At 35.8% G+C, this 25,996-nt stretch overlaps 1 protein-coding gene across 1 annotated transcript in view; it reads left to right on the top strand.

Annotated features, from left to right (window-relative positions):
- The window catches only part of TENM4 (teneurin transmembrane protein 4), a 1,544,468-nt gene that overhangs the window by 191,199 nt on the left and 1,327,273 nt on the right, over positions 1-25,996 (top strand). The window contains exon 2 of the mRNA XM_050333746.1: positions 11,627-11,673. The gene's annotated coding sequence lies outside the window, so the exon portion shown is untranslated. The remainder of the gene's footprint in view (positions 1-11,626; positions 11,674-25,996) is intronic.

The raw sequence follows: 25,996 nt of genomic DNA, 5'->3' as shown, positions 1-25,996 counted from the left end.
AATTCTAATATTGCAATTAAAAGTTATTTTTATTTCATAGACTAAAAGAATCCCAGGATGGTTAGGGTTGGGATGGACATTAAAGATCACCTATTTCTAACCCCTGAGTTATAGGCAGAGACACCTTCCACTAGATCAGGTTGCTCAAAGCCCTGTCCAACTGGACTTAAACATTTACAGGGATGGGACATCCAACTTGTAAAGTATAAAACAATTCCCTAACATATTCTATAATTGTGCGGATATTCTCATTGTATCTATCTGAAGTCAGTAGTAGAGGTAGTAATTGGGAAAAGGAAATAATTACTGCTGTTCTTCTGTGGATGAGCAAGATCTTGAAAAGTTTATAGGTGTCCAGTTGGTTCAGTGGGTGACAGACACACAAGTATTTTAAAAAAATGCAGACCTAAATAAAATGTTCACAGACTGAGTGAATGCAAGTCTCCTCAAAATACCCTAATAGCAAAAGGAACTTATTTAGTTTAATATTTTGATGTGTCCTTCCCTTTACTCAAATTGGCTCATGTTCCTCTGTGCATATATCTGCAGAAAAAATGACTGCTGAACGGGTGGAAAGTTATTATTGCTTCTCTTTCTGCATAGAGGCCTTCCTAAACTTAGATGAAAGTTAAACTAGTTTTTTTCTTGACAGCAGTCTGGAACCACAAGATGAGGAGAATGGTTTTTTAAGTGGTTATTCCTGTTTTACTTGTAAAAATAATCAGATTAATGCCTTATATTTTTAATGAAAATCATGGATTTTAGTGAGCCTGTGCAATCTTCCCTGATAAAAATTTCCTTCTTGATAGCTGGTGTTGTGTTTTATTATTGTTTATATGCCTGGCCTCAAGGTATTTTTATTTTTGTATCTGGTGAAGAAAACCATCATCCATCTAAGACAACCTATAAAATTTACAATCCTGACTGACTACTACTTTAGAAAATTAAGCAGTATCTTAGTACAGTTAGTACTAACTTGTGTTCAGAGGTCCCTTTTTAATTAGCTCTAGGTATGGCTTTTCATAGCGTATTACTCCTGTAACCAAGGTCATTTAAACAGTAATTTCTTGAGCAGTATAAACAAGGAGCATACATTTAAAAAGGAAAAACAAGCTGAATCTGCAATCAAAAGTAACATCCAGTGGTTACTGTTGGCTTCTTATTCATTAATTAAGGGAGGGTTTCCACTGAATTATAACACGAGTCAGTTTTTCTAGATGGTTCATTAAAGGCTGGATTTTATTACATATTACATGCTTTATGCTTTTCACACAAACTTATTATATTGCGCAGAGAAGGTGATCTTTTAAAGCACATTAGACTAATGTTCCTGAAACTCCATCTAATGTAAGTTTTATTGAATTGCTGTAACTAAAAAGGTCACCTAATGATTTGTTCAGATAATGGATTTAGTGAAAGGAAAACAAAATGAATGGGTTATTGTAGAAACTCTGACCTTGAGATACATTTATAGTTACTGAGATTTATGAATTTAGCTACAAATGAAGAAACTAAATAGTATTTGTTATACTAGTGCTATTTTTTAAAAGTGGGTGTAATGCAAAGCAAATTAAAAAGATATTTGTTCCACTTTTGTGAGGTATATTACATCCAGCAAGAGCTAATACCCTAGAGCAACTCAGGAACATGGTTTTCTTAAGGTCAGTACAGAAACACTGTGAAAATTCACATCTTATAACGTAGCTTCTTGTTCAGACAACTGGTCCTGACTTCCACTCACTTACTTTTCCTCTCTCCCTCTTTCTCTTCTTGCTACCTGTGGTAGAAAATGAAACACAGGTCATTGCTGTTCTCAAAAATAGACCCTGGTCTCTGTTCATGATCACTGTGAATAATCAATGAGGAAACGTTGATATTGTCAGAATATAGGTTACTAACTTTACATAAGTAAATAAGATTATTCTAAAGGGATCTTTGGATTTTTTCCTAAACCTGAATGCTAGGGTGTGATAGAGAGTACAAAGGGGTAAGAGAGACATCTCACTGATTCTACTAGTAAGGCTTCAGGAATCCTGTAAGAATTCTCCCATGAGTGTTTTTTCTATAGGATCCTCTAACATCATCAGCTTTTGTTTTGTCAAGAGTGAAAATATGAAGGAGAAATTTTGAACAACTCTGGGGGGAAAAATCCCAACAACTAGTAATAACTTCTAGTATTAAATAGGAAAATATCAGCATTTTCGTAAAACCACTTCTACTGTGTTTGTGAAACTTGGGACAGGAGAGTTACTTACAGTTTTCACACTAAACTTTTGCTTGCTTAGTAATGCAAAGTACTCAAGAGATATAAAAGGAAACAACAGATAGAAGATGATGCTGCAGGTAGAATTGAAATTTAGTTGTAAATATTTACAAGTGGCTACCATAGGATGCTAAAAAATTGCATTGAAAGAATTGCTAAATTCTCTGTATCTGACTGGTTTTGAATCAAAAATGAGGGCATTTCTGGTATAACAATTTATTTAAACACAATTTATGGGGCTTACTGGGTGAAACTGTGACATTTAGATTTAATGGTCTCTTTCAGTCTTAAAATTTATAAATCCTCTAGGACATTTATTGTTTGAATATTCCCTTGAACGACAAACTGTGAAAGAGGTACATTATGTCTCTGCATTGATAAGGTAAGGGCTGTTTTCTGAGAGAGAACAGCTAATCCGAGATGTTGAAGGTGTTACATAGCTTGCTTTATGAACACATAAAATTTGGTTTAATTTTAAAATAGGAAACATTTCTTTTTCTCATTTTTGTTAATTAAGAATTAACAACTAAAGATCCATAGGTAATGGGTAGGCTTATCAGTTACAGCAGATAGAGAGAACTCATCAGTTGAGTAGTAGTTATGGAGCTGCCCAAAGAGTCTTTTAACTAATTTTTTAAAAACCAACTGAAGATTGACAAAAGCTGCCTGAATTTCTCATGAAGTTTATAATTTTAAACAGCTGTTTGGCAGATGGGTACTTTAAGTATAAATTCATGATACACTTGTGCTTTTCCCGATGAAAGCACTCACTGTCTTGGCTTGGATCCTGTAAAGGGGAAACCATGGTATGGACCTTGCTTAAGGGTCAGGCTCTAGAGAACCCTAATGGTAAAGGCAATTTTCTAACACATTAATTTCATTTCTTCTTGAGATCCCTGCAGCTTGACAGTTGCTTTTGAACATTCACAATAAGGAAATGGGGTGCAGCATGAGGTTTTGTTCCTGGTTGTGCTGGGACAGATGAGATTTTCCTTTGGCAGTAAGCTTGGTCAGTGTTGCAGTGCTGCACATCAATACCTGTCCCCAGCTTACATATTGAAAACAGTTACGCCAAGGAAGCAGTGAACAACACATGAGCTAATTTAGTTTCCTTCTTGATAGAGAAAAATCAACCCATGTTCTTCCCTGGGTGCTGTTGGTATCTGAGACAGCTTGTTTCAAGCAAGCTCACGTATTTCTATGCTTGAATGGATCTGCAGCTGAAACATGCCTGAGGTCTCATGTTCTCTCTAGTTCTTCCCCTGCTCTTTTTTAGAAGACTGCGAAGTATTCAGGGTGAAAAGTTTTGTCTTCTGTAACCTGGTTTTGCATAGACATTTCAGAAAAACCCTCCAGCTACCATGATGATAATGAAGAGGAGGACTATTAGGCCATTAACAATAAATAACACTCTTATAGACAGAAAAAGATGGGTATATAATTTTATGATGTGAGGAAAATATCAAAAGGGACCAATTAGTTTCTTTTCTTACATAAAATAAACAGACTCCAGAGATGCTTAAGGGCTTACAAAGTCAGACCAACTTGGGATCCTCAGAGTCCTGTAGTGAGTTACCCACTCCTGGAAACAAGGACATTGTGCACCCAGCACTGGCAAGCCCACGTGAAAAGCATAAAAATATTAATTAGACATATATCCCAGAGTATCAGAAAAAAACAACCAACCAAACAAACAAAAAAAACAAAACAAACAAACAAACAAGCAAAAAACCAAACCAAAACAAAAAACCACCAAAAAATCAAACAGCAAAGATATCTACTTAAAGGTTTATACAGCCATAGGATGCAACCTCCAGAAACTCCTAGGTGGAAGAATTAATCTAAATCAGAAAAAAAAAAAAAAGCACCACTACATGAGCCAGGCCTTACTGCTGAGTAAACATTTTCTTTTAAGCTATTTGTATTTTTTCCTTGCTCCATTGCAACAGACGGAGGAAAATGGTGTAAGAAACACTTCCACTGGTGAGATAACATCACTGCTTCAAGGCACAGAACCAGATTTAGTGCAAGAAAGAATGAAAACTCTAATGAAACAACCAGCAAAAGGACAGGAAATCAATGTCAAGCTCATTTAAAGTCTTTTAAAATGTTTTTTGATAATGACAATTACTTTTGCTGATGAGGTTATCACACAAAATGTAGAAGTGCCTTATGTGGGATCATAGCTGCTTACTGAATTATGGGCTTCAAAATAATTAACAAAGTTTCTGAGGATAACAAAATCAGCACCTCCCCTCCATATTTCCTCCTCCCCCCTTTCCCCCAGAGAAATAGAAAATATATGTAAGACAGTAGCAAGTTTTTCTGGTCCACATCTATTTGTGTCTGCTGCCTTGCAGGAGATGCAGCTGCTCTTCCAGACTGGGAAATGTGGTAGAGAGATTCCAAATAAAAGTGAGAACAGATTTGCATAAGCACAAGGTGAGAAATGTCTGTATAAGGATTAGGTAGTTAAGCTCTGAAAGTGCCTGTTTCTTGCCAGCACTAGTGATGGAGGCTCAAGTGATTATCCCCAATGCAGGTGTCTTTTCTAAGGGCATCAAAAGCAAAGTGAGGTAAATTCCACCATATGCATCACAGCAAAAGGTAGCAGTGGCTTTTACATCTTCTCCATGTCAACTGGGAGTTGCTGGCACTTCATTGTCAGATGCACTGGAAGAGAGACAATGTCATCCCACTCACCAGTTCAGTGGAGAAGGGGAAGGGGATTTCAGCTTGGAGATTCCATGTCTACAAATATTTGCATACCAACACATAAGCAAAGCTTTAAGTGAGATTTGATCAGATATGACTTGATGATTTAAGAAAATTTGAATTTCTATGTTCTTAGAATCTTGTTTTGTGCCTTGATAAAGTGCTGTTTCCTGCCAGTAGGTCTCAGTATGTTTTTTTGCTTTTTTCCTCCACTCTGTTGTTTACATAAGCTATTCTTTATAAGTTGGTAGGCGCTGAACAGAAGCAATCAATTCAGAGATTTTATCATACCTGCTCTGGACAGCTGATTTTCATTTTGCATTTCCTCACTCTTGCTGTAGTCTTCAAAAATACTAAGTTTAAAATACATTATCCTTGTATTAGTAAATGCAAATAACATACTTTACATCATTTCGTTCTTTTAAACTTTTCTGGTTGGAATGTTTCTAGGCTGATGTTTTGATTTGATGAACAAGACCTGTTGTTGACTAAATGAATCACAACAAAACTTGTGATATGCTGAAAAGGACTGAAAAAAACACTGTCTATGCCACATCATTCAATGTAATCACACATTCGACGTAATCTATGGGTTTGGTCATTCTCACACTACATAACTTTTACTTATAAATGGAGATTCAATGGAAGTGTTCAAGGCCAGGCTGGATGGGGCTTTGAGCAACCTACTCTAGTGGAAGGTGTCCCTGCCCGTGGCAGAGTGCTTGGAACTGGATGATCTTTAAGGTCCCTTCGAGCCCCACATCATTTTATGATTCTGTTAATCTAAGAATGCCAAAGGTTTCTCAAATGCCACTTTTGTTATTGACAGCGTATGGATTTCTTGCATCTAAGAACTAAGTTTTGCTGTACTCAGGTGCAGTTTTGTGAAAACAAGTAAATGTGTTACCTTCAGGGTGGTGGATGTTGGAAGCCTGTCCCTATAGTTATACTGGCTCTCCTGGCTGCTGGGTAGTGGAACAGACACAGCCACCAACCCCAGCATCCTCTGAAGTAGCTTAGTGGCATGGGAATGATGTTATACATGAGTAGCCTGATTTAACCTGTATGATTTTTGATCTGTATTTTCGGAAACCAACTGCAATTCTTAGCAAAATTCACACTTACAGACTTTTTTCCCCCTCTGAAATTTGAGTTTCTGGTTAAATCGTTGAGCATTATTCCCAATTATCTAGTAAAAGGCTGCCAATTACTTATTTATGTTGGAAGTAACATGCAGAAATACTCCTTTTACTCATTATGCATTGATACAGTTCCTTTTAGTTTTACATATGTGTGCTTCTATAGCACTGAGAGCACAGTAGGCTTACACGAGTATCACTGACTGTCTGATTAGTTCTAATTACTTATTCTATTCAGCAAGATGACTATTTAATCTTAATCCTAACCAAATAACTATTGTAGTGGAATATCCATGTCCCTTGATGACAAATGGACCAGGACTTCCTTACTTTTCCTTCATGGTTTTGTGAGCACATCTATTGCACTATCCTTATGAAAAGGCCTGCAATTTATTTTCATCTAGACACTTAATGCTCCCTTACAAACACATGGTAGAACATGGAAAAAAGTGAGATCTGTGTATTTTGAGGTAGAATCAATCATGTCATATTAACCATATAAATGTTAGGGGTCTTGTCTAAGCCAGTCATGAGGCCAGCTAAGTGAGACAGGATTGCTCAGACAGCCCCTCATTTATCTTAGTTGTCTATTTTAGGATAGAATGAATCTGGAATTGGTTGTCTCTCTCCATCGCTTATAGAAAAAAATTAGAAACCTAATTTAGACTAAGAGCTTAAGTTTTCTGTACTAAATGTAGATAAAATAAATCCCAGTCCTGTGGTCTTCCAAGTGGATAATCTCTGAATTACATAGTTCTAAAAGTGAATGACTACTTAGACCTTTCCCAACATTACCAAAATTTCTTGGAATTTCAAAATAATCAGATGAACAGATCCTCTATCCTTATGTCTGTATAGCAGACTGAAGGAGTGGCCTGGGAACATCAATAATCAGTTTAGGCAGAAAAGAAAAGCCTATGTGAAAATAATTGCAATTCCTTACCCTTGTTTGTCTGTGAACTGGATGAGGTTCAGGTAGTTATAATTCAGGACTTTCACAGTATGTATGCACAAGGAGACTGATTCAAGGGTGTATCAGAAAACTGAAATATAGCACATTCTAACTGTAACTCCCCTGATTTCTCAACAAAAATGTTTCTTATGTATGGCTAATTATGTTGTTGTGCTGATGTTAAAATAATTTTGAAGATTTTGAAGCAGAATTAGTATCAGAGCATGACTCTGACACATCATTTGGGGTCGTTGTTGTACTCCTGCCCTTTCAAAAGACTTTCTTGCCCATGGCAGACTTCACCAAAATGTCCTTTGTGATTTATTATCTTCAATGAGCTCACTCCAGTCAGCTGGCCATTTCCTCATCATTGCAACAGGTGAAGTGCAACATCCTCTGTTTTCACCTCCTCCATAACACTTTTTTATGTAACTTCTATTCTATCTAGCAATTTGTGTGTTATTAATATGTAATTAAAATCTTATTTGACTTTAATAAAGACTATTTTAATAACTGCAAATTTAGGGGAAGAACGTTTTCCATAATTCTAGGTGAAGCATCAGTGTTTGTCCTTCTTGCAGAATAAAGTAAAAGAGGTTGCCAAGTTTGTCTTGAATATCTCAGTAAAGCTTATATATATAAATAGACAGGATATAAATTACTACTGTCAGTTAAATGTGAGAATGTAGAATGTAATACAGAATGATGGGAATTCACATCTTCTTTGCTCTGAGTTACATTTAATTATAGTAATAATCAAGAGGTACTTCAGAAATCACCCTTTCCATGGGCTTACTGTACACTCACCTAAACACAGACTCTATGATCTTACAGAGGGAGCTAATTTACCCGTCAAGAGAATTTCTATATTTTTGCCTTAATTATGTTCATAGTAATTCAAAATATTCAGAGACAGAAAACACTCTTCAGACATTTAGGCTGCTTCTTGGGGAACATCACTCTTCCATAAAACCTTTTATGGGTTTTTTCTGCCCTATTTTTGAACACTCCATATGGCTGGTCTGGTGCCTTTTGGGAAATATCCCACAACGTAAATCATCTGGCATAGAATCTTTGAATCATTAGGGTTCAAGAAGACCTCCAAGATAAAGTCCAAACTTCAACCAAATATCACCATGCCCATTAATTCACATTGTGAAGTGCTGCATCTACTCCTTTTTTGAACTACTCCTTTCAACCACTGCCCTGGGCACACTGTTCCACTACTTGACCACTCTTTTAGTGGAGAAATTTTCCCTTATATCTGACCTGAACCTCTCCTGCTGCAACTTGAGGCCATTTCCCCTGTCCTATTACTAATTGCCTAGGAGAAGAGACTGACTCCCATCTTGACACAACAACCTTTCAGATAGTTGTAGAGGGCAATGGATTCATCAAGACCGTTTATGTTTCCTAATTTTTTGCAACTTTTTTCTTATCTGCCTTTCATGTCTCCAATCACAGCTGTTCTGTTGTATTAGATGATTCTTCCCTCTGTTTGATGCTTTTCCTACGCCCTTACTTTCAGTGTGTGGTTAGCCATGCTGAAAATAAGGAGCAATTTTCATTGTAAATATCTATGTAATGGAGGTAAAAATTGAGAGAATTGCTTGGTATGAGTTACAGAAAAATTCAGACTAATTATGACACACATCCACAACCATATCATAAGCAGATGCAGCTTCAGAGCAAGTTTTGGAATCAGAACCTAACAAATAGTAGGAATAAACCAAACAACAACATAAAACCCTCCTCAGACTGATGTCCTAAAATTTGGTGTCTCTGATCCTGATAAGAACAAACCATCACTAGTAATAATTAATCAAAATTTAGCTCTAAGCTTGACAAGGAGCCAGAAAACAACATATTATTTACATGGATTCATTATGCTTATCCACCTATTTTTATGATGTGATCAGCTTGTTTGAAGGAAAGCATTTGTAAAAAGCTAGAGAACATACAGTTTAAGTAGGTACTTATTTGATGCTCTTATCCCATAGGGCCTCCTACTGGAAACACAATCTAATTCATTAAAGTTCTGAACCATAGAAGCATAAAATGATATTGTAATAAAATCCCATAGTAGTTACCAGTGTTTGTGAGTGACTAATGCTGTTAGGAATACTTCCTGTCATTATCTGCTTGTGAAGGAAATTGAGTGGGATTTCTTCAGATGAAGTATTAAGCCCCTGTACACGGAGTACAAGCCTGATGCAGTGTGGAAAACAGAGCTGAGATTACATTCTGTGGAGTGCCATTTTTTACTCTTGACACTATTAAAAGTATCATAATGGTTTTAGTGACAGTTTTTTAAACCCCTGTGTATAGAACATTTCATCTTCTCATTGTAACAGACTTTATAATCTGAAAAAATGGGTTTGAAGAAGCTCATTTGGTCACTGAGTTTACAAATAATTGGCATTTTAGTCCAATAACATTTAGCATCTTCACTGGCCTCATTAATTTGCCTTAAGTTAATTTAAATATTTCAGTGTAGCCTAAAGCCATATTGAGTTTAGCTCAAACAATTTCTTGTCTGACACATCCATTTTGATTAAGCTGATCAGTTTTTGAATAGAAGATCATCCGACAAAACAGAAATAGCTTGATTCTGTCTTCAGTGCCTGTGTACTACTAAGGCACTAGTGTTTGCATTACTAAATCCATGTGATCTTATTTTTATATTTATCATAGTTAATTTTCTTATTAATAGAATTACCTAACTCTCCACAGCTTTGTGCAGAGTTGGACCATGGCTATAGGGACATGAAGGAGAGATAAGACCCAGTACCTTTACATTTATCCCATAGGACAGAAATGTTTTACTCTGTTACTATAAATATTTATTTTTATTGGTTAGAATTTAATTGTAACCAAATAAACCATATTTCAGAAGAGAGATAACATCTAGATTTTGTGTTTTGTTATCACTCAATATGGTATAACATTTTTTAATATGTTCTGACTCCTCATTTATGGCAAAATTCTATCTACAGAAAAATATTTATTTCCTAAAAACCCTGCAGGTTAGATATAGTTTATTATTCTCAAAAGCAGGATTTGTGTCTTCAACTGTTATAGTCAGTGGGAGCTCTTATAAACTTTTTGTATCAGTTCAGTGACTGAGTTTAGAATTAAATAATGTGCTGAAATTTATCTACTCAGATGGTGTGTTTTCAATAAATTTTCAAATGCTTAATTTACTCTTGAGATGAGAAATTGCATCTTTTTCCCTTGTTTTTAAGGTTACTACTTTATATTGGATAATGTATGTTTATATATATATATATTTAAACAATATCTATCCATATGTAAATGATTATATATATATAAAATATAAATTAATACATACATAGATGTGTAAGGATTTATATGGATTTCTCTGTTTACATACCAATGTGTTTCGGTGTATGGCATCAAGAGACAAAGTCAAGTCGTCTTTATGTTCATGGTAGTCCTGTTACACACTGGTATGGAACAAATGTCCTGCTTTTGACTAGGATAGAGTTAATTTTCTTCATAGTAGCTGGTATAGCACTGTGTTTTGGATTTGGAATGAGAATAATAATAACACATTGATGTTTTTATTTTTGCTAAGATGTAGTAAAGGACTCTTCAGCTCCTCACTGCACCCCACCAGACAGTAGGCTGGGAGTACACAAGGAGTTGGGAGGTGACATAGCCAGGACAGCTGACCCCAGTAGACCCAAGGGATATTCCATATATATGATATCATGCTCAACATATACAGTGGAGGGAAAGCTGGTTAGGGGTCACTGCTCAGGAACTGGTTAGGCACTGGTTGTTGTACTGTGAGCAATTGCATGATGCTTTGCTGCTTCTTCTTCTTCTTCTTCTTCTTCTTCTTCTTCTTCTTCTTCTTCTTCTTCTTCTTCTTCTTCTTCTTCTTCTTCTTCTTCTTCTTCATCTTCCTCATCTTCCTCCTCTTTCTCTTTTTATACTTTCATCTTCTGTCATAATAAACTGTCTTTATCTTAACACATGTATTTTACTTTTTTGTTCTGATTCTGTCCCCCATCCCATTGTAGAGTGAGTGAATGGCTGTATGGTGTTAAGCTGCAAGTCAGGTTAAACCACAATAATAAAAAATAAAAGTCTTATTGTGTCTAATATAATTTTGTTCAATTTACTTGATAAATAAAAGCCAAAGAGTAGAACTTGATTCAAGATATCTGAGTTTCCCCACATGTCCTGTGATTTTAGGAAATTATTCAATTGCCATTATGATATCCCAAGGAAATATAACAAATCAAATTTGTGTAGTTTTATAACAGTTTGCAAAATTATAGTTTGTATATCATAAAGGCATCCACAGAAAATATAGGATTACAAAAACATGGATTTCTGCACTAATACTTACTCTCAGATGCCCTTCTGGTGTAAATCTGTGTCATCACAGAGGACTTGGGAAGCTGCACTGATGTGCTGGAGGTGACTCAGCTGACCTGAGGCATCTGATTCACTAGCACCTTCCTCTGACTCCTACCTTGCTGTATGAAGCAACTGAGATGAATCTCTGCTTCCTCTTTCCCACAGGCTCCAATCACTGTTAAGAATGCAATGAAAATATTACTGACTGATTGGTAAGTTCTTTTGTTTTAATATTATAGTTATTATAGTTTAATATTTCCAACTTCTTTTGTTTGAATGTTTGTTTTTATTGGATTCTTCTCTTAAGGCCATCATAACATGCAGTTTAGTTCAAGCATTGATTTGATTAACTGCAATTCCAGGAGAACATTCAATCAGGGTTTCAAAAGCAAATCTTTGCTATTGCAAATGGGTGTCCATGCTGGAGGAAAGTGATTTAGCTTTTACTTTCTTCCTTTGCAACATAACTCGGTTTTAAGTCAATTGAACATGTCTCTGAACATGTTAGAGATGAGGCTGAATAACTTCTCTCAGTGGTGCAGTTCATCCGTCATTCCTAAAACTCATACTCTGTGCTGGCAGAAATATATGTGGTGTCAACACCATGGTACGTACAAAGAATTTCAAATCTGATGTATTTTGGAGACGTTGTCAAGGTGTCAGGATGTTTTTCAGGATCAGTTTCTCTTCCATCCCAGTCAAAGGAAAGCTGGAGTTGGTACTGAGGGATTTAGACATTTATCTCTATATGACTTTTACTGTATTTTTTCTATATTGATGTAATGAAAAATAAAATAAAGACCATCAATTTGATATCTTAATATTTAACAGAAACAAATTTTTAAAAGCCTAGTAATTAATATATTTAATAATAAATGAGAAACCACACACATGTGAACCAAGTTGTTTCTGCAGGTTAATAAAAAATACTGTGTTACCATTTCAGGGTAAAAAATTAATAATTTTAAGCTGTTTTTACACTTATAACTTGAGGTATGTCATTTCAAGACATTAATTCAAAAAATTTAAACATGCTTTATAAGGAGAGACCATCAAATCATCTTGCGTATGTATTCTTAAGAAAATATTCGTATTGAATAGCAAATTATGGGAATTTGCTGTGAAAAATGTACTCTGTAGTAAGTGAATGTCCTAGAAACAAAACAGATGCAACACGTTATATGAAAACACTTAGATCTACTTCTATGACATTGCCTCAATTGGGATAATTTTTTTTTAAACTTCTACTGTTTTATTCACCTTTTATTCAACTCTTTTCCTACTGAAGTGATGGATGAAGCCAGTCAACCGAATCAAAGGAATAAAATTATATGAATATTAAAAAATAAACTAAGGTGAAAAGGAAAGTGACACAGATGGCTCTGTTAAAGCACACAGAAATGCCATCAGGAAGATGCTCATTTTAACCTTTTTTTACTATTAAGTTTAGCATCTGTACAAAATAGGATTGCAATCTTAAATTCATCTTAAGAAATGATTATGGTTATCTGAAATTAGTGAATGATAACACGAATGGGTCCTCACCACATATTTTTAAACATGTAGTCTTTCTGTTTTCTAAGAGGGAATCATTATGATTGAACTGAATCACATAGTTGAATTGGTGGACTTTTTTCTTATTTTATGTACAGAGCTAAAGCAGGTAAGTATTTTCCCTTGTGGCAGTCCCAGGTTAGCAGAATACTATTTTCTATGCTGAGGAAGGAGCTGTAGGAAATGTCACAGTTCATTTTGGGCAAATCACACCAGAAATCAAATCAAACAGTGAATACTATAGTGTTATTGGCTTGCTCTCTGCCTCTCCAGACTACACTGTGTTCACCTTCGCTTTATAGGCAGGTACTGGGTCCCAGTGCAGCTGTGGTACCTTTATATGAGGAAGCTATTCCACTGGAAAACAACTTACAAATTACTTTAGGAAGGAACAGAAAATATTGCCAAAATAAGAACCAGAATAAGAAAGTTCCTTTGAGAAAGTGATGTTTATGTAAGGACACTAAACCTTAACCTTGTTGAACAACATTTAGGATCTGATTAAGAAGTTGTCCAAGACTAGATGCCACAGCTTATCTCCCTTAACATTGTTTTTACCCAGTATAATTTAGAGAAACCTATGGCAGAATATCATCCAAACTCTACAACCTCTCCCTGTCAAACTCGATTTTATGATCCATTTGTGTTAGTTACTAAGCTAGAAAGGGCCTAGAAAGGGTCTATGTTTTGTATGCTTTGTTATGCACTGTGCTCCCAACAAATGTCCACCATAGTCTGAAGAATATCACAAACCACAAGCTACTCTAATCTGGTAGAATGGTAGAAATTATCCTATTTTAGTACTGAAAATAATTCAACTGGAGAAATGTGCTGTGGGGTTTGATCTCAGTAGTAGAGAATGGTCCTTGATCCACTGCATTAATTGATGGAGATATACTCATAGGTATGGACTTAGATAAAGGATCAGATCCTGGTTTTATCCCTTGCTGTGTAAAACATTTCTGTTGTAGCTCTACTCAAATGGTTTTAATGGTATAATTTTATTAAATAATGTTCTGTGTCTCTACCAATAATTTTTGCATAATCAGGTAACCATTTCAGCTTTTATCCCATTAATATTTGTTAAGTTTCTTTATTTTACTGCTAGTTTCAGTTCCTGAAGCAGAAAAAGGTTGTTTCATATGATAAGGTAAGCCTGGATTCATTTCAACAAAGACAGAAATCCTAAGTGAAGAGTAAGCTCTTAGCCTGTTTTAGCTACTTAGCTTAGTGGAGAACCATCTCCAGAGAGCAATTCATTTTACTACTGATGTGAATTGTTTACCAGAGTTGTCTCTCCTTTGTCACTGACAGTCAGATAAATAGCATGATTCTGAATACTTCTTTCTATTAGAACTGCTCCTAAACATGATGTGATGATCAGCTGTTTTTAAACACATCAGTATATTCATGAACATTTTCCGGTTCTCAATTTCTATTAGAACATTATCAGCTTTGCACATCTTTAAGGTATTTGTAAGTTGATGTTGGAAGAGAAACTTGTTTATTATCTCAAAAGAGGTTGACTTTTAAGAATTATGTTTGTTTCCCCATTTTGTGTAAAGGGTCAGTGATTGTGTTTCCTTTAAATGGCTTCACTTCTGCAAGGTAATTTTTAATATCATACTATAGTAATTCACCCCATTTAAGCTGAAAGGAGGAAAATGAAAGTTTTTGGAACATCACTGATAGCTTAAAGTAATAGAAATATTTGCATATCAAGAAAACACTACAATTTGCAGCTGTTTTTACTGGGAGACAGGAGTTTTATAGCCTTCTGTGATAATTTTTCAGAAACAGAGGGAATTGCTTTTCTGACTGTGTTGAGTTCTAGTTTTCCAGTATTAACCTTGAACCATCCAAGTCCAGTTTTCTGTTTGTTCTCAGCTTATTTTATCCACTAAAGTACATTTCCGTCCCTCACTAATATTTGCTAATCATTTAGGGTTTTGTCCCTTCAGTGAAAGCATTGAGCAGTTTCGTTACCAAAAAGGTCAAAATAGTAAAATTTTAAAGTAATTAATTCCCAAACAAGTAAACAGAAACTCAGGCAGTCAATTAAAAAAATTTAGCTGATCAGGAACTTCTGGAGATCATGTGTTCCAAAGCTGTACTCAGCTCAAACTATCTTCAAGAACAAGTCTGGATACTCAGTATCTTGTTTAGGTGAGTTTTGTACCTCTTCAGGGATGGAGACACTACTCTGACCCGAGAAACTTTTTCAAGTGTTTCATCATTCTCACTCTGCACTATTTTTTCCTCATAGTTAGTTGAAAATTCTGTGATTAAGCTATTCAACACTACCCATTCCTCTTTCACTGAGCATCTCTAGGTGGAATCTGACTCCACCCTTCTTTATAAACACAGTGGATTCTACTCCCCCTCTCTATAACCTAGACATTACACTAGTTATCACAGCCAGCTTTGAAATGCTTTTGCCAGGAAAAGCTGTTATTTCTTAAAATAAGATATATATGTAGAGATTCTATTTATAAATTGAATGAGGTGATTTTTTGACACATCTGCAAGCACCTGTGAACAGGAGTCGTGGGTGATCAAAACTAGATTAGAGATGATAGTAAAACATATTATTTCAACCTGATTAAAAAAATAACATTGAAGAAGTATCAAGTCAATATTATGACACACAACTTTTTGATACTCCAGATGACTTTATAAAACAGTTGTCTATTCCACAGAGTACATTCAAGAAGGAAAATAACATTATAAATCAGTAGCAACTCAAAAGAGACAGGTTCAGTGCTGTGTGTGCATTTGTAAATTCATGTAAGCAGAGGAAATAGATTTTATATCCTGCTGCTTCTTTGTTACATCCACGAACACTAGTAACAAAAAGAGTAGTGGTTAGCAGTGTCTGCTCTAAAAAGTGTAGCTGACAAATGCTATCTTACCCATGACAAGCAATAGCAAACACATCTATCGATCAATATATATGAAAAATATTTACAGTATAAAGTGAAATAGTATATTTAGTAAACCATAAAATATGATTTTCATCTGGTGTGTTTATTACACTAATTTTAAAGAAGCAAGGACAGTTGTAGATGAAAAGCCCATTTGGATAATATGATGGTCCACTAAAACTTCACAATCATTTTTGGGGCAGAGCTCCCTGAGATAGTGTCTCTGTCCCAGCTTGTTAAGACTGAAGTCATCATAAAGGGCCCAGGATTGGTCCTTTGCACCTCAGTTGGACAATGTAGATGAGTATGACATTAGAGGGAAATGCTCCTGAAATCTAAATTGTGTTTTCTCTACGTCTGTAAAGGTTCTCAAATAAGTCATATTTTCTACTTTTCTAGCTAATCTGAAAAATCTGGAATTTTGAAAGACAACTCTAGTCCCTCTAAATGTTGTGAAATCAGAAAATTTCTCTGGCTGAATATCAATCTGTGTGATTGAGATTTGTTCAGAATTTATTCTCATTTGAAAAAAGTTGAGTGCCCCGTGTGTTTTGAAAATGTCTTTCTTTCCTGTAAATAACTTAAAATGTAACTATAAATATTATTTATAGATTTAGGATATAGTCCAGTAATATTCTATGAAGCAGCTAAATAAACTCTCCTGTTTGCTATATGTATATTTAATTTGAAATGGAAATGTAACATTATATTGGGAAGAAGATTCAGAGAACATTAAAAATCAAGCTGCAGTTCTGTATTCAGAACTCAACATGTACATTATGGTCCAGAGAAGCTATACAGTTTTTGTCTAATCTCTTCTGAAGTTGATCAAAATATCTATCAAAATTGCCAAGACAAGACAACCTTTTGCAAGAAATAAATTCTTATACTTGGAAATCTTGCTTGTTTCTTGTGGTGTTTTTTTGTGTGAGAAGTTGTTTTTTTGTATGAGTGTTTTTCTTTTGCTTTGTTTTTGTCCCTCAACAGGTTGTTTAGAAAACCTAAATTAGGAGTATAGAATATTGTATTACAGAAGTCCTACTTGAATATAGGGTCTTAGTATCTCATCGAGTAACAAATTCTCCAGAGGAGAGGACCAGTGGGAACACAAAGACAAAATGACTGGTCTGGTATTAATAGGATAAAGACTAGAACATGCTCAAAACTCCTGAGTTCTAGTCCCAGCAACTGCTGCCTTTCATGCTGTTTCACTTTCAGTTGCACAACCAGGACTCTTAATGACTTATGCCTCTAATACGTCGGGAAGGAGCTGTAAAACAGGTAACAAAGTTATGAACAATCACAAACTGAAAAATAAACAGTTTAATATGGATGGACTTTGGATATCCAGCATAAGGGAGGCTTCCACACAATAAGGTTTTAAATAAAACTTAAAATCATCTGCAAGTCAACATTATAAATGCACTGCTAATGAGCATCATTTATGATAAGGCACAGTGACACTGCAAGAGGGATGTTGCCTAAGGCACCAACAAGCCTTGTGATGCTCCTGTAACAAGGTAATTGTGGTGCAGCTCACACAGGGTTTGCGATGACAAATGCTAATCTGCCATGATTATCCTGTGTTATGAAAGAACAACGGTATATTGAAATGATAGCCCCACAAGCCATTTTGATGATAAGATTTGTGTGGGATTTTTTCATGGTTTTCTCTCCATAACTTCTTTCATGTCTGTTTAAAAGAGCCACAAATATAATCCCAGTAATAATAATTTATATTTTATCTGTGTTTAAAATTGTTTGGTACATATTGTTACATTTCTAATATGGAAATAAATCTGCAAAAAAGGTGTTATTTTTTTCCCCAGTGGCTTATTTTTAAGTCTTCCCTTTTGCAAAGTCCAGAATGAGAACTCATCACTGTCTAGTGACATAAACTCTCTAGTTACATAAAATCCCTCATAAACTATAGAAAATTTACTAGTCTCTGGAGAAAAGCATGTCATACTCTAATCCATTCCTAGGGACTCCAAATAGAGGTAACCACATTACCTCAATTTGCCTGGGTAAATCTTGTCTAATTTTAGGGCCTACATTGAGCTCCCTTAAATTAAGACTATAGTGACTGCCTTTACAGGCATTGAAAAAGAGTGATTCAGATCATGTTGGATCTCAGTGCCCTTGTGGAACAAAATCCTGCTGGGGATCACAGAAGTCCTTCAGGCTGGAAGGGAGTTCAGGAGGTCTCTAGTCCAACCTCCTCTTCAAAGACTGACCAAATCTGAATTCAAACTAGGTTGCTTAGAAAGAATCTTGGAAGTCTCCAAGGAGGGAGACATGACCAAAAACCTTGTTGAAGATAAAGTAGATGACAGCTAGTGCTTTCTCCTCAGCCAGAGATCCAGCTATTTTTGTCATAGAAGGCAATCACTGGATCAATCATCTGAGCTGTCCTTGACAAATCTATGCCGATTGCTCCTAATCACTTCCTCCTTCATGTAAACTGAAATATGTTCCAGAAAGACTCATCTCCATGGTTTTTCCAGGGACTGGGGTGAGACTGACTAGTCTGTAGTTCCTTGTATTGTCTTTTCAACCTCTGTTGAGGTTGAGTGCAGCATTTGCCTTTTTGAAGAAAAAAAATAGAATCACAGAATCAGTAAGGTTCAAAAAGACCTTTGGTATCACCAAGTCCAACTGTCAAATTAGTATCACCATCACCTTCAGCTTTAAACCATGTCCTACATGTTTTTTTGAACACTGACAGGAATGGTGCACTCCACCATTTCCTGTGGCAATCTGTTGCAATGCTTTATAACCCTTCCTTCAAAAAAAAAAAAAAAAATCTTAATATCTAAGAGTGAGATCTTCTGTCTCTCATCTCATAGAACCATCTCAAGTTAGCTTGGTTAGATATTAAGAATTTTAATTCTCTCAGTCACCAAAACTTTGCTTTATGGAGGTAAAATATCTTAAATTCTAAGTTTCCAGCTTCTACTTTCAGGAATGTGTTTGTTACACATTTTACAAGCAGAACTTCACCTAAATAGCTATTATTATTATAATTATTATTATTATTATTATTGTACTTCAACAAAGTGATCAGGTTATGCTGACTAAAATAATGTAAGTAGTATCTTAAAATCCTTTTGTTATTGTCTTTGTTTAAAACTAATCTGTCCCTTTAACTGCAATAACAAAGCTAGAAATTTTAAACATTATCTCAGTGTGCATTCAGAAGTGCAAAAAAAAAAAAAATCTGGTTAGTTCCTGGCCTTTGTATTTGTAATCCTTTAAACAGACTCACATTGAAAATAGAAAAACTACCCTACAAATAAGGGATTGATGACTGGGATTAAAACAGAAAAATTCTTACATTGGTCATTTGCAGCACTCTTCAGTCAAATTAATGATATAAAGGATCTTACTGGAAGAAAATTTAATGCAAGATTTTTATCAGAGGTAAAAAGCATCCCTTTAGGGAACAATAATTACAGACTGGTAACAGGACTGATTTATCACCTTTAACTGTTACATGATAAAAGGATTAATAATTACAATAATAATATCATAATGCATTAAGAAAAGCATAAGCTATAAATAACAAAGGTGTTTTAGTGAGTTAGGAATGTAGATGGAGCTATTCAACAGACAATAGCAAAATACAGTATCTCATTATACAGGACTCTAGGGCAGAAACTCACAGACAGAAATGGTTGATTGTAAGGAAACAGAGACTGAGAAGATGGTGATACTGTCTTTTTGATAAAAGTTTTGTTATAAAGATTATAATATATAATATATAAAGATTATAATCATTTGTTAAAAAAGACTAGAGGAACACGTACATTGTTAAAAATATTTGCTGGAAGCTTTTAAAAGTATGTATTATAACTGGCTATGATAACTGGTTGATATTCAGTATATTATCTCATACAGTCAAGCATCTTTAATGATACTCCATAGCCCTTGCAAGGGACAATCAGTATGTGACTTCTCTTGGAAGCTCACGGGAACTTTGGCAGAGACTCATCTCAACAAAAGATTAAACCCATTTGCTATAACACTTAAATTATCATGGAGTATTGGTGCCCATAAATATTATACTGATTCATTTAGTGTGCTTATGCTAGATTAGAAACAAAACCAATACTCTTTTCTCTTAACCACTTCCTTTATATTAAAAAAAAAATAAAAAAATGTTATACGACATTGCCAGAAATACCAGGTGGAAATCCAGTGCCCAGTGAAGCTGATAGAACATGACAGTTGACTGTCATGGTAGTCAGATCTGGTTCTGAACAGTTCCAGTGGCTATATGCCACTGGATATTTAGGTCTGATTGCAGACACATATTATATGCCTCACTAATTACTTAAATACACAAGTAGATTTTTGTTTCATGTTAGGATTCCATTGTACAAGACGAGTGATGACAAATAACTGCAAATGGCTGCTGGGAAAGATTAATACCCTTTACAACATCTGCTGATGTCTGAGTTGACTCTGACCACCAAATTTCTGTAAGAAGTCAGAAACAAACAGAAACTTAAGAAACTTTGGTGGGGAGACCTTTGAGACCAAGACCGTTTTATTGCATGCCATTTCAAAAAAAACAGTAGTATGTAATGATACAGCTAAACGTAAAGCAGACTGTGAAAATATGTCATGGCACATCTTATGTATCAATTGTTTTCTCCTTTTGGAAGCAGAGTAAAAAAAAGAAGTGTTTCATGTGCCATCTGTTTAATGTGATCCTATGCTTGTTGCATATATCAACCAACCATATGACCAGTCCATGTATGGACTGAAGAGGTGACTCTTTTCCAATGTTTATTTGATTGTGCTTTAAAAAGAAGCCTCCACAGCCTTCCTTTAACAAAGGGTTTTCTTGAAATAAGTTGCATACCTCTAGATTTTTTTCCCATTTACTTTGGCCCATGAATTCATGCCTCTAAAAATGTATCAGTAAGGCAATCTTCTTCCACTGGAATGTGTTTCACCTTGCTAGACTAACAACAAAAATATGATTAATCACTTTTCCCTCAGGGTCATTTATTATGAATGGCTCATGTAGTTACTACACAGAGCATCCTTCTAAGGTGGTCTGATAAAGTGAAGGTTTTTACAAATTGGATTCTTGCTTGGCTGGTGTCTACTGCTATTACCTGTGAAATTGCATGGCTGATTCTTGTAGACTAATATTTTGAGAAACCATTCTAATATCTCAAGAAAATCTCCCATCAACAACCAATACCCACCAAAAATAAAAAAAAAGAAAAAAAAAACCAACAAACTTCCCAAAATCCTCAACAGCCAAAAGATGTTGTACTATTAGCCAATCTGAAAACAACCTCCGTATCCACTGCATTTTAAATTTGCAAAAGATAATATGAAATAAATAAAAAATTGATGCATTATAGTCACTGTAAAGGTTCTGGTTTTTCAGAGTTCTGCTTAAAAACATTTTCTAATACAATTGGCAGTGGTGCACCAAGCTGGAGTGTGGCAAACTAGTAAAATAAAAAATTTTGGAATTTTTTTTCTATATGTTCTCCCCATGGACACACTGCTGTAACTGTTTGAAATGTTTCCTCAGGATATCAGATCCCTGTAAGTTTGAATCTTTGTTTTTGAGGCAGTAACTAAAACACAAGTGCCAATGCCTGTGGCCTTCTTTCTGAAGTAAATCAGGTTTTGACTGAATAGAATGTTTGGGTAAAAATAAAAATATTAACTCTAAATTTTTAAAATTCACTAATATTTGTATTCCCAACACAAAAAGGTTTTAAATAAATAAATTAGTTTCCACGGCTATTTTAACTGTAAACCTGAAATATATTAATTGGAGTAAATTAAGAGCAAAATGTGTATGGTTTCATTTTGTTATGACCTTATACTGACTTTCATTACATTTCTAAAAACATTCTTATAATAGCACTTAAAGCTCTTTAGTGGTAACAAACAGAAACATTCATGCCTTTAGTGTTGTTAAAATTAACTAAAGGTACATGGAAAATATGATATCACATCATATTATATATTTAATAACCTGATTTCATCTCTTAATTTGAAATAGAATGTCGTATTATGGTGGATTCATGGGCATGCTAAACCACAGGTGCTTTAAATAATTCTTAGGAGCTAACTTGCTGTGAGAGGCAGTGGAGCAAATAAAGGATTATGTTGAATTATTGCAAAAGTGAAGTCAGTCTGTGCAGAGCAGTGGTATCTCTACTAATTACCCAATGTAACATGAAATAAGTACATTCCAAAAGTATTTGTAGTGAAACTCAGAAATATGTAAAAAATTTACTTAGTGTGAAGAAAGGAAGGATTAAAAAATATCCCACTGATTTCAGATCTCCATAGTAGTCTAAAATAGATAAGGCTTCCCCTCAACACAGATTTCCATTTTTTCCCAAGAACCTACATCAAACACATTGAAGAATGCAGGCTTCCAAGACCCAAACCGAACTTTAGTAGGTTGGTTAAGGTTGCTTTGCGAAGCAAAATCAAGCTTCCTTCTGGTTTTTGGCATCTCTTTTCTTGCAAAAGGCATATAGTTAGAAATCTCCAACTATAAATAAATCATTGTCCCTTGAAATCTCTTCTGCATGAATAGTAGTTAGTTTGCCACCCCAGTTTTTATAGCCTGATTACATCTGTATTTCTGCAAAAAAAGAGATAGGTGAGGTCCAAAATGAATGAACTTTTTCTGATTTTTATAATTTCTTATGACAGTTATTGGAATAATTAATTTATGAAAATATGTCATTAATGAAAAAATCAGTCCAAAATCAAACTGGACGGTTCCTATGTCCTTATACTTTCTAAACTTATCAGTAATTCAAGTGACCATAAGAAGGCATTATGTTCTGGAGAAACCCACCTATTTGAAAACTTGTTATTTACAACAAAATTTGTGCTGGTAATGAGTAGTTACTTTGCTGAAAATTACCCAAATCATCAGTGATTCTTTTCAATATTTTGTTTTTTCTAGAACACTTTAAGAGGTGTTGTTTAAAGATGTCCCCAAAGCCCTCCCTTCCCCAGGCTAAACAAGCCTACCTCCTATGGCATCTCCACAAGAATGCAAGTACTCCAGTCCCATCATTTTGACGGTCCTTGAATGAACTCACTCTAATTTTTTTGTGTTGTTCCTACACTAGAGTGCCAGAAAGCATGTGCATCATCTATACGTGGTGTCATAAGTATGAATTATAGGGGGATAATTCCTTCCCTGGATCTTCTGGATCTTCTCCTGCTCTTGAAGCCCAGGATGCTGCAGTGAAGGTCCCTCACTCCATACCATTTGCAGCGAACGAATTCAAGCGAGACTGACTTTTGTCCAGGAAGAACTCTCTTGTAACTTTATTACTCCATTTCTATATACAGACTCTCTATTTACCCCAGGCTTGAGCTCTCCAGCCAGCAAGATGTTTCCTTATCTCCCCACATACCACACACACCCATGTGATTGCTACCAGCTACAGAGAATAACCACGTTTCAAGCGGCTTTCCAGCTTGACCTTGTGATTCTTTTCACACCCACACTAGTCTTAGCTCAGGGCTACAGTATTTTTGCTTTAGTATTTTCTTCTTCTTCTGTTATCATCCAGCTGGCTGGTGTTGTGCATCCAGCAGCTCCTGCAGGATGCTGCTACTCTTTGCTGCCAGGGCACACCGCTGGCTCATGCCCCAAGACTTTTCTGCAGAACTGGTCAATCCCCAAATGCTGATATTGCAGAATGGTGGGGTTTAAACTCTCACACGTGATGGACTTTGCATTTGTCAAGGCAAACAGTTAAATATATGGGAATGGTCAAAGCACTAATGCTTTTTGGTTATTCCTTTAAATTTGTATTTTGCCATAAATCTGGCAAAATAGATGGTATGGTGCAACTTTATCTCATTGTTCCTAATTATTAGCTACTTAAGTGGAAGACATTGTAAGTAAGAAAAAATGGAGCAAAATAAAGAACATTTAGTGGCAGAAAGAGTAAAAATATTAGAGGAGAAGTAAGACCTAATATAGTAGTGTCTTGCAAGAAGATTCTTGGAGTGTCAGACTTCTGGAAATCAACACACCAATATACAAAGATGATTATTTTTTTTTTATTTATTTCATTGTTGAAATATTGCACAAGATCTTTATCGAATTATGAGGATTTCATTTTTGGGAAAGGAAACCTTAGTAGCCCAGAGGATTAACAAAAGGTCTTGTTTTATAAGACATATTCCAATGATGCCATATTCTCATGCAATAATAGATACATTTTGTCAGCTGCTTGGGATAGGTGTACTAGAAAATTACTCATCCTGAATTAAGCACCACAGGTTTCATCAAGGTGTCCCTCAGGCATATCTTTACTGCCAACTCTGCCCAGAGTATGGAAGCAAAGATACCAATTAAGCCTAAAAACTGAGCATGGCAAAAATCAAGAAACTAACTGGACTACTCTAATTTTTTTTTTTTTTCTTAGCAGTATAGGTATATTCTATGTTCAGGGTAGGAAAAGACCCATGCACAAATAGTCAGTATTTGACATCATGAATGTGACTGCTAAAATTTCAGTCCCCTGGTTTGATTAAGTCCATTAGTCATCATCGTCTTTCTGCAAGCACACATGGAAATAATGCAGGTTTTCTGAAACACTTATAGAAGTCTCACACTAAAGTTTACATACAGTTGATGCAAGCAGAACTGTAAGTAAAAGACAGAAAATATTTTTTAAAAAGGACCTTTCCCCAAAGCCAAGTGCTTTCAGAAATCAGACTAAAGTAAAATTTTGTTTTACTTTAGTATTCCTTTGCTCTTTCCTCCTTTGTCTCCCAGTGGGAATTCCTTTAGATTCCATTTTTCAGTATCTGTGCTAACACCACTCAACGCAACATTTGACCACTACCCCATCTCTGCGAGTGTTCAAGACCAGGTTGGATGGGTCTTTGAGCAACCTGGTCTAAAAGAGTGGCAGGAGGGTTGGAACTGAACCCAAACTGTTCTATGGTTCTGTGATTCTGTGATCAGATATATCAGGACTCTAACCTGTAAGTTGTCGGGGCTAATCAAGAAGGCTTTAGCAAGGTTTGAAGGGGGAAAGGATTGAAACCAGACTCTCCAGAGATGAGCCTAAGGGTGGAAAGCCTGAGTTAGAAGTGATATCAACAGCCCAGCTGAAGTGCATGTACACCAATGCACCCAGTATGGGTAACAAAAAAGAGGAGCTGGAAGCCATCGTGCAGCAGGAAAGCTGTGATGTAGTCACCATCATGGAAATGTGGTGGGATGACTTGCATGACTAGAATGCTGCCATGGATGGCTACAAGCTCTTCAGAAGGCACAGGTAAGGTAGGAAAGGTGGAGGGGTGGCTCTATATGTTAGAGAGTCTCTTGACTCTCTAGAACTTGAAGTCAGTAATAATAAAGTTGAGTGCCTGTGGATCAGAATCAAAGGGAAGGCCAACAAGACTGACATCCTGGTGGGAGTCTGTTATAGGCCACCCAAGCAGGATGATGAGGGTGATGAATTATTTTATAAGTAGCTGGTGGATGTCTCAAAATCATCAGCCCTTATTCTTGTGGGTGACTTTAACCTGCTGGATATCTGCTGGAAACTCAACACATTAGAGAAGAGGCAGTCTAGAAGATTCCTACAGTGTATAGAGGATAACTTCCCGCTCCAGCTGGTAAATGAACCTACCAGGGGTGGGGCCCTGCTAGACCTGCTGTTCACAAACAGAGAGGGGATGGTGGGTGATGCGGTGGTAAGAAGCCGTCTGGAGCACTGTGAGCATGAAATAATGGAGTTTTCAATACCCAGGAACACAAAAAGGGAAAACAATAAAACTTCTATCCTGGACTTCAGCAGGGCAGATTTCAACCTACTCAAAAGACTGGTTCAGAGAGTATCTTGGGAAACAGCCCTTGAAAACAAAGGGGTCCAGGAGGGATGGATATACTTCAAGAAGGAAGTCTTGAGTGCACAGGAGCAGGCTCTCTCAGTGTGCCAAAAGGTGAGACAGTGGGGAAGACAGCCAGCCTGGCTGAACAAGGAGACTTTAAAGGAAATTAGGGTAAAAAAGAGAGCTTATT

This window comes from Myiozetetes cayanensis, unplaced genomic scaffold, assembly GCF_022539395.1.
Source record: "Myiozetetes cayanensis isolate MyiCay16 unplaced genomic scaffold, myiCay2020 scf5-8, whole genome shotgun sequence".
Taxonomy (NCBI): domain Eukaryota; kingdom Metazoa; phylum Chordata; class Aves; order Passeriformes; family Tyrannidae; genus Myiozetetes; species Myiozetetes cayanensis.
This window is presented reverse-complemented; position numbering and strand designations above follow the sequence as displayed.